General features: G+C 41.1%; 1 non-coding gene across 1 annotated transcript; it reads right to left on the bottom strand.

Moving 5' to 3' along the window:
- Positions 1-10,009: 10,009 nt before the first annotated feature.
- TRNAA-AGC (transfer RNA alanine (anticodon AGC)) lies at positions 10,010-10,082 on the bottom strand. The gene has a single exon. It is a non-coding gene; the product is annotated as a tRNA-Ala (tRNA).
- Between the last annotated feature and the right edge of the window lie 244 nt (positions 10,083-10,326).

Genomic DNA, 10,326 nt, shown 5'->3' with positions numbered 1-10,326 from the left:
AATACCTAATGTAACTAGCGAAAAAAATCGCTCTGCGTTAATATTCTTCGACAAGATAACAAACTAACCGACAGGAGGAAACAGATTGTGTGCAGAAGTTGCTTGCTAAAAATGACCTATACTAATCTGGCGATGTGCTCTGAATGCCTACGTGAAGGAATGCTGTGCGTTTCTCCCGCGCGCAACTGAAAACGTGTTCAAACCAGAACTGCCGAAGTTGGGGAACCACCCTAGGGCTGACGCCGCACGCGGTCATTTTTCCATAGGCAGAAAATGCGCCGGTTTCGTTTTTCGCGATCTTATCGTTCGCTTGATTTATGCTCACGGACGCTAATCGGCGGGATTTGCATTGAATGTGCATTACATATTTATGTGCACAAGCAGAAAAGAAAGGCTGAGGGAATACATTCCATTTTTAAGTACACTAAAACTAATAAAAACAATGCGTGCTGAAGTTGCTGTCATATTGCACTCAGACTGTCCATGTATAGAGATACGCGGTTTCGTTCACAGATTTTCAAAAAATGAAAAGGTGCGAAGCTTATAGAAGCATCCATTCGAAGAGACCACTGAAAACCAAAAGACTTTGCTTCCAGTGCTTTCGCAGTACCTAATTGCTGTCTTTATTCCGAAAGTAATACAACCCAACCGAGACGCGCAAAATATACCAAGCGTGTTTTCATTTTTGTTGCTGTGGTTGTTAAGCTGTGCATTTCTTGCTTTAATCGCTCAACTTTAGCATTACAGTGCGAAAGTGCGCCTCAAAAATGGAGAACAGGCAGGAACGTTTAAGCGTTTAGTTAAAATTCTGCGGACAGTGCCACCACTCGTTATTGCTTGCGCTCAAGTGGAATTGAAAAATGCTATCTGCAGCTCAGGTGTAAACATTAGCCCAAGCTAACTAATGGGATAAATTTAATTATTTCATTATAATTTATATAAATGTGTATTGTATTTTTGTTTTTCTGTGTGTGATTGTTACCTGGTATGCCCCTCCTGCTTGGGCCATAAGGCCTGCAGTATTTTGAAATAAATAAATAAATAAATAAATACATTATGAATTTCTTGTAGTCAAACAATTGTTTATTTGTAATTCGCTATCATATCTTTCTTCCCAGTGCACAGTAATGGCCGTATACATGTTAGCAGTACTTCATGTATTTGTAGTCTGCATAAGCGATTACGTTGAAACACTAGCTTGCAATCTGTTTATTGGAAGTAAAAAGGAAGAGACCATCATTGACTATGATGGCCTGGACAACTACAACTTCAACTTGAGCAAGAAGATAGTGGAACTGGAGAAGTAAATCATGATGAATGAAAATGAAATATTGGCAGGGGTTTAACCATGGCTGAACCGAGCTAGGGGAATGATAACGATCAGATTTGCAGATTTCGGGTCTGGTCGCGCTTGTTTTTGGATAAATACATTCATATGTTATGAATGATGTGGACTATGCTTTATCGAAAAATTAGGCTATAATTGTATTCACAATAAATATTTCAATATGCAACGTTAATTAATTAGGACATGCATTAAATCCACTACAGTTATACTCGACACGAGGTCTCCAACGTTGTATGAAGATGTAGCGTAGAGTTTATTTTAATCAAAATGAATTAACTGCACGTAATCACACAACTACTCAGTAAAGATATATTCTTTACGTAAGCTAACTATATAACATTTGTACTGCAATTATACTCGACGTATTAAGCTACACAACGATATAAAATTCGTGTTGCTGAAGCTTGACTTGGATGTTCATTATTGTGAAGCAGCAGGTTAAGCTCACTAACAGAGCTGAAATTCATGAAGGGCTGAAATAAACTACGCTTTCGCGACAAAGGTAAACGAGTTTTTTTAGCTTAGGTTGAAACCAATGCGCTAAATATGCTCAGAAGCTAGTACACTGCGTGTTTGTCTCTTTTCCGTCTTTAACTGCTCTGAGCTGAAATTATCACAGATTTTTTAATTTAAGAAAACTTTTCTAGCTCAGCTTTAAGGTCGCCTGTTCTTCTATAGCTAAACATCCACGCTATAAATGCACGGCAATATTTTATTTATAAAAAAAAGAAACCGCCCCCTCTCACTAAAAAATCGCGTCGAGAAACAGCGAAAAAAGCCCATATATTTGAAATAAACGTACTAAATGCAATGCTTGAACAAAATAAACCTACTACTCTTATCACCCTTTCCATGAATCACGCGTAAATCCGCCTGATCACCAACGATAGCCATCACTTCCAAGAATTACCAACAAATCCACTCCTGATCCGCATCAATGACCGCTGAAATAATTCATACGAATGCGCTAAGTATTCTTTCTAGCCTATGGCGAGATGGCGCCGCGTGCTCGAACAGGCTTCACCTCCGAGCGTACGCCAATATAGGCGGCTTGCACTCCAGCAGTTATATTATAACCTCCTTAGTTCAACCGCAGTACTGCGGCATAGTTTTGCGAACGTAAGGAGATTTCTAGGGTATTTCCTAGTGAGAAAGCCAGTCTGCTGCTTACTGCCTGCGTCCTTTTGTACAACCTCAATGTAGAAGTCTTTCCATCGGTCAGTAAAAGCGCATTTGAACTTCGCGCGAAGGTAGCTTCTTCGCAATGCGAACAAAATTCTTTGTTTTAATAAATACAACCATCTATTAAAAGGATCGCACCACCTGTCATTCATTTTTAAAATAACCTACTATAGCAGTTAACCAGCGGCCAACAGAATGAAGCGATTGTATAATCTTGAAGCAGGGAAGTGTAGTGTAAAGCCTGCTTCGTTGTAGAACCGAGTTTACGTATCGCCAGTACACCTAACCTGCGCTAGACTTATGACATCCAGATTTGTACGTTTTATTATAGAAAGGCTCATAAAATAGGCGGATGTAACGATATATTAGGAGGCAACAGTATGAAAATATGTTATTTAATTTTGAGTCAAAAGTCAGATTTTAGCGCTGATGTTTCAAGATAAGACATTTTAAGTGGCTGGAAAGCCTGAGTATAAATGTACATTATTGAAAACAAGCATTACAAACGTTTTCACCAATGCATCATCATTCAGAATGCGGCCGCTGAGTAGTCTACAAGCAACTGTCTCTTTAAGGGTACAGGTGCTCCGAAGCATGGAGGGCTATGTTATGAAGAGGTCACAGCGCCTAGGAGGCTAGCCCTTCATGATAACAAGACAGAGAGGATGCAAAGGTCAGGTAATTCCTTCTCGCATTTTTCTTTGCCAATGGATTGTTTTGCTCAGCCGGAACTAATATTAGTCAGTATTTCTTGAATGACTCTTGTCTTCAGCAGGAAGAGTTTAGAGCACCCCTCACTATCATATGTTAGTCAATAAGCTATTGATTGAAGAATGTTCCGGCCTGGGAAGGCGATATATCATTGTGGAGGAAGCGTGAATGATGAAAGGGCATCCCTGTAGGAAGGTGTATAGCAGAGCAGCTACGTGATCCTGATCGGAAGCGTAGATTGCGCCAACAGACGCTTACGACAGAAGAAGAGAGAGAGCAGTGGGGTGGTTATGAAGAGTGAAAAGCGACGGAAGTTCTCGTGGGAGTGCCCAAAAGCGTTGCGGACTCTTTGCTCAACTCTTCCCGCTCGGCGCGAGGCTTTACTACTGCATTTTCCGTCGTGAGTGTAGCTCACATAGTAGAGCGCTCACTTAGCATGCGAGAGGTTATGGTATCAAAACCCAGCACCTCCACATTTTTGTGAAGTACGGGTACTTTTGCGAAAATATTGTCGTGTCCAAACAGCTTTTCTAGAAAAAAAAACAAATAGTACTGCCGCTGTTATGGTACTACGTGGTGAAGGTGATATGTCCTGTTGCGGTGAAAAAACTCATTATGCGTTTGTATGGTCGGAACATTACGAAATGGTTCCACTGCGTGTGTGTATAAGCCTGCCGAAGTGCACTAAGGACGAGCGAAAACGTATGTAGTAATCGAGCAAAGTTGGTGTGAGGGCACCTGGTCAGGAATAGAGCATCCAAGATAATTGCCACATGCAATGTTCCCTGCAAAGAGTGAGCAAGAAGCCGGTGAATTTTCCATTGTATGAAGTCAAATTAGGAGCACGAAGGCTACATATTAGGCGAAAAGCTGGGGCTCGATCTCGTAAGAGGGCAAAGCAGGAGTTTGGCTTTGCAATGATCTAGTGTTCCATCCTGTGTTGTCCCTAGTTATGCTTGAACTGTCATAACCCAAGAACGAGAAGCAACAGGCCTTTCGTTACACCAGACGAATAGCGGCTACAGTTCAAGGAACGTCGATGGAATCTGCACGAACCTTTTCCACGGCTATGGTCTTTGGGTAGGATTTCGCAAATGTATGTATCCAACCTCCTATGCCTGACCTCGGCTGCGCACCCTAGGCTGCGGCATTGAACAGATTGAAACAAATCCGGAACGCAGTGGCAGAGTGTTAGAGACTGTTTTTTATACATTGCAAATCTGTCAAGCATTTTATTTATTTATTCACACTGCTAACCATCTATATGAGAGTAACTACAGGGAGGAAAACACATACAATACAAGTACAATTCTTTTCACTAAAATACACTCTACAGAACAGAATTACAGATTTGCACCGTAAGGCTCCAAGAACATGTTAACACCTATCTCAAGTTAACACTGGCACACTAATCGCATACTTGAAGGTAACATTGTTCACAGTGGCGCCATTCCATTTTCGTAAAATTGGCCCCTTTTTTTTACAGGCGGGTCTCTCGGATGCGAGCGAGTAGAATGGGGAGGAGCTGGCCCCCCGAAAGACTAAATGAAATAAAACATCATGTTAATTTATCGCATATTTATTTCGTCGTAGAGAAGATTAAACGGTACAAAAGTGTTATAAACAGATGGTTTAAGATGTCGCCTTCTTTCCCAGAGAAACGCAAGAGGGACAAATTCACGTTGAATTGAAGGCTCCTGTGCAGAGCATATGGGGTCAAGTTTACAAAGTATTTTATTGGCGTATTTGGTGGGGCCCGCCCTCGATCCCTTCTTAGGGTTTGGTTAAAACTGGGCTATGTATTTATGTCGTTGGTGGTCCACATAATGTGGTAACTTGAAAACGTATCCTGCTGCCTATGTGTGAGCCAAGGGAGGCCCAGGAGCAATATACATGCATGCGAACAATGTAGCGGAGCCGCAGTTCCACAACCGTCGATTAAATAGAAGTACGCAGAGTATTCTTCTATGAAAAGGATGATTACGTGTCACTCTAAAGCAAACCAGACGTATCTAACATATTGAAACAACAAAAGACACTGAAACACAAGTACACGGGAAGTACTAGCCCAAACGGTTACCATGTTAAACCTGACGCATTTCACCCCCGACTTCCGCTTGCATATTTCGCACCTATATACTAGTGGGCTTTGCAATCTGCTTAAAACACGCATTTTCGTTTTGGCACGAGCCTTCACGCATTTTAAATATCGTTTATTCCAAGCGCCGTATTGATACGTAATGGGCAAATAGGAATATTCGTAGCCTGATAAACAAAACCATAGGCTTTTTCCACAGTATTGCTTGTTTCCTAATCCAAAGTTGCGCTCGGAAATTGAAGATCTTAGTAACAAAACTGATGCGGAAAGCACATGCGCAGGACGCACAGCACATGCCGTTCCTATTTAGAGCACAGACTTAAATCCAACTTGAAGCAAATGCGGCAGTATGTCAAAAGCACCAAGTCAACCATTCCGAATTTTTTTGATGGAAACTCCAATGGCGGTAAAAAGGCCTCTTTATATTAACCTGTAGGCGCTGTTATCGGTTCGCAATGCACTTCCAGCTTCCCTAGGATGAACCATGTATCTCTTTCCGAACGTGGCATCGCATCTTTACTACGGGACATTACTGTCTACTCCGCCCTGGTCCAGATGGGATATCGGGCTTTGCTGTGAAGAACTGCGCTCTATCTGCTGCTATTTTTTACTAAGGTTGTTTGTAATGTCCTTTGAGCAAGGAGCTTTGTTCTCGACTGGAAAAACGCAGCTAGCCCACAAAAACGGCGATAAAACGAAAACATTTGCAACTGCGTGCTTTTCTAATTATTAAGTTCATCATGTCAAATGCTTGAGCATGTCATTTTACCATATCGTAAACAATCACCTACGGAGTAACAACTTGCTTGCTCCAACAGAGCATGAATTTAGGGCTGGCTTTTCTCGCGACATAAAAAGAATGTGAATTATTCGCGATATAGCAACCTCTAATAACACAGTCACATAGATTAAATTCATACTTCTGGACTTTGTCAAGCCGTTTGATTCTGTTTCTGAGACGATTCTTATAAGCAAAGTTTCCCTCCTTAATCAACCGGCAAATCTTTTGACGTGCAGTGTAGCTACCTATCTGAAAAAAAAAAAAAAAGAAGTGCTTTGTTCAGGACGATGAGAGCGCATGAACTGTTTTCGTATAGCGTCCGGGTGTCCCGCATCGGTCCCCGCTTTGGGACTCCTACTTTTCTTCATCTATATAAATGACCTTAATGAACATATCATCAGCCGTGTAATATTGTATGCTAACGGTTGCCGTATTTATAGCGAGATTACTTGTACCGTGGATAGGCAACATTTACAGATTGACATAAACACTGCTTTGTCATGCCAGTACTGGAAGATGAAGCTTGATTTATCCGAAAGTAACCAACGCTCACTATGTCAGGGGCGGAACCTATCTACCGATTGTAACATAATACAAATACTTCGAGACTATTTTCTCTGCCAACCTGTAATGGGATTCTCATGCTCATCACATAACATTGAATGCTAGCCGAACGTTAAATGTTTCCCGATTACATTTTAAGTACACACCGCTTAGTATAAAGAAATGGTGGTACTTTTTAAGTGTACGTCCCATCCATAGTACATAATACAAGAGTACACGAACAGTGCACGCGATCCGTCAACTCAGTCAAACATACCAAAGGTTGAACTCGTGCAATCACGTGTTGCTCACTTCGTCTCAGGCTTTCATGATCTCACGAAAAAGATCTCGCGCTATTTCGAAGCCGCTGTGGTGGCCGTGGCTCCCAATAAGAATGAAGTAGTTCGAATACAAACATTCTAAAAAATTTATAAACTCAAGAATAGACATCTAAAGAAAAGCCAATGCATGTATCTGCGCGCCCCAATCATTCATCGAAGGTACCTAATACACCTGCACAGAAAATATATTCAAGCACAGCTGCTTTCCCAAGACAATACACGAACAGAATGGTTAGCGAGATTCAAGTTTTACAAAGAACCCATCACCTTTCACCTGAGCTATGACAAATTTCTGTTTTAAACGATAGTGACCTTAGCGTTTTTTTTCTGTTATATAAATTCTTGAAGCGCTTTTTTTTTAACTTTTGCAACGTGCATATGATCATTGTGTGTGTGACACTTGCAATCATCATGCTAAGTACTTTTTTGTTGTTATTTCGCGTCGAATCGTATGTGACCTTTACTGCCATGTGTATTATCGTACAGTTTTTTTGCATGCCCCCTAACACTAATGCCCGTAAGCGGGCTATAGTTTTTCGAAGAAATAGCTAAATAATTAAACTTTAAAATTTCATAAAGCGCACAAGCCAATGGCAAAATTCAGTTCTCATTTTTAATCCTCCGTATCTCTTGACGGCACCTAATTTGACAAGACGTCCTACTTTTCCTACAAGCTACGCGCAGCGCCTGCCTGACGGCATGGTATTTTTTTGGCATCAGGGTCAATTTCACAGGAAAAGTTTTTCATTCGTGCATATCAGTCTACGCATGTTTTCACAGCCTATTCACACAATATTGACACCGTAATTTTATTAATTCCAAAATCGTAAAAGAAGATATTAATATCCGAGAATAAAAGTGGAAAGATCCACAAAACACGCAGACAGCCTCACCAACATCCTTTTTGCCATCGACATGCACGCTTTTGCTGAGGCACGGCGTAGTAGAGCTTGGGAAGTGTTCACTCAAGCTCTTACAGGGAGACTAACTATTTCTCTCACACTGCTTTACCATCATCTCGATGATATTATCAAAATTCCTCTTCTCGACGATGTTCTTCTGGCTGACATGATTGCGTGACTGCCTAGATACATACACTTCACAAATTTCACGTTGAGAATTGTCAAGAGGAATTACACGCGAGGGTTGCTCGAAATATTCAGAAAATATTCCACCAGAGTTGTCGTAAAAAATGTGCCCTGAGTATTTTCACAGTTTTCTGCTAGAACAGGAAGTTCAAGATGCCCGCTTTAAAGAAACAAACACGTGTTTCTGCGGCCCTGGAAGGGTAAGGCGCAACTTCTAGCAGCAGGCAAAGAGAAATAAAATGGCGCACTGATTGCCCAAAGCGAACAGGACAAAATGCGGGATGTTATTCATTGTGACCTATTTTGTGACAGCAAATGAAGTAGAATGAAAACATGGATCATTTACTTTGAATTCTTCAAGTGAGATGTGCGAACTATTTATATAGGGGAAGGGAAAGCACGTTGAGTATTTTTTTTCTTTATTGCCTGACATCGGCACAATACACAAAACCACTTACAGGGCACAATGAGCACAATGAACACGTTGAGTATCGTGTTGACGGAAGGAACACTGAGTCGAGCCATACGGCAGCAGCCGCAAAGGCAATGAAAGCCTCAGTATCTGAGACCCTGCAGTTGACGACAATAGCGATGGGTTGTTTTTCTACGCTGACACAATGTTTTGAACCGCTTAGAACGTCCTTTATTGATTAAAATACTTAACTTTTGAGCGAATAAGAAAATTTTCATAAAATGGAGCAATACAAGAATAGATCAGTAGCTCTCACGGACAAAGCAGGTGTCGCATGGGATTTTAAAGATGAATGTTCAACAAAGCACTCTTTCACGCTTCAAGAAAACCTGAACAATGCTTCTATGCTTTTGCGCTAAATCCCACCATTCATCAGAAAGTAGGTAATTGTATCTAGTTCATAAAACATCACCTTTCATTACAAAAGGTGTCAACTCGCTTTGACTCCCACAGTTTCAAAGCCGCTGAGAGGACGTGGGAAAAGATGCAATTTGATTTAACTCGCTACATGAGGCGGTGCTTTTCTAATGAACGCTGTTGAAAGCTTTTAATGCAGAAACCTATTTTCAAGGCTACATCTTCATTTGGTGGGCAAATTTGTTATCCAATATTTTTAATAGCCAGGCTGCAGATTGTACCTTTACACTCATAGCGAAGGTACAATTGCAGTGATAAAGGTAAAAGTGAATTATCGTACATAGCGCTAGTCACGTCACGATTTGTGAGGCAATTTTCGTTTGTTCTAAAACAAGAGTTAAGGTCCTGAACATGTTCCTGTTGAATAGTTCCCAGAAAAAGTGGCGCAACAAACACAGTCACATGAAAAGAAACACAACACAGGAAAAAACAACACTTGGCCCCTTAAGCTTTTATTTTGATGTTTTTTTTACTTACCTTAACAGTGAATAATTGACAGCGACTATGAAAACGCATGGCATCATCGGGACTTATCAGCCGCGTCATATGCTTGCATGTAATCCGGTATTTAACATGCATATTGTTTTCAGAGCTTGTATTGTCATTTTACCATAGTGTGGAGAATGGCCGCGGCCCTTCTCATTTTTATTCCTTCCCTGTACAACCACTGTGGCAAGTTTACCGTAACAGCCTGCATAGAATTAACAATCCAGCTTCAAAAGAAACACTTTGTGTGGCGAACTAAAGCATAGAGCTGGATGGTTAGTCATAATGAAGCAACCTCACGTGTGACTTCATTAGTACAATAAAGAATTGGATGGCGAAAAAAAAACGCTTAGTGCTACTTCGGATGGCGGCAGACATAGACAGTACGTGTATAAAAGACAGTATGGAATATAATACACGACACCCTTTCTATATTGGATGGAAGTGTAACACACCTGTGCACAATGAACTCTCAAGTTTTGAACTGACGGAAATACCTTATTGCCGGACACGAGATCAAAGAAGAAAAACAAAAATATCCGTGGAGGTGCTGGGTATCGATCCCAGTACCTCTCGCATGCTAAGCGAGCGCTCTACCATCTGAGCTACACCCCCAGATACTCTCAGTACGGTAACAAGACAACGCCAAGAGCGGGAAGCAGAGTGGGAAAAAGATCTAGGTCGAATGACACCATCTGAAGAGGTTCGGAGAAACTGGTTGCGACCGGAATCTCGAATAGCGTTCAAACGTAAAAGTATGAGTGTTTACCCTTTTGCTTGCATTTTCCGGCAGTGAGACTGAAAGTCGTGTCCTAAATAGAAAATGTTCAGTAGAAAGGATTTAAGTTAATTATCAACC

The sequence above is a fragment of the Amblyomma maculatum genome, chromosome 11 (genome assembly GCF_055883805.1).
Source record: "Amblyomma maculatum isolate TAMU_Amacu chromosome 11, ASM5588380v1, whole genome shotgun sequence".
Lineage (NCBI taxonomy): Eukaryota > Metazoa > Arthropoda > Arachnida > Ixodida > Ixodidae > Amblyomma > Amblyomma maculatum.
The sequence above is the reverse complement of the archived record's forward strand: the minus strand, read 5'-3'. Positions and strand labels throughout refer to the sequence as shown.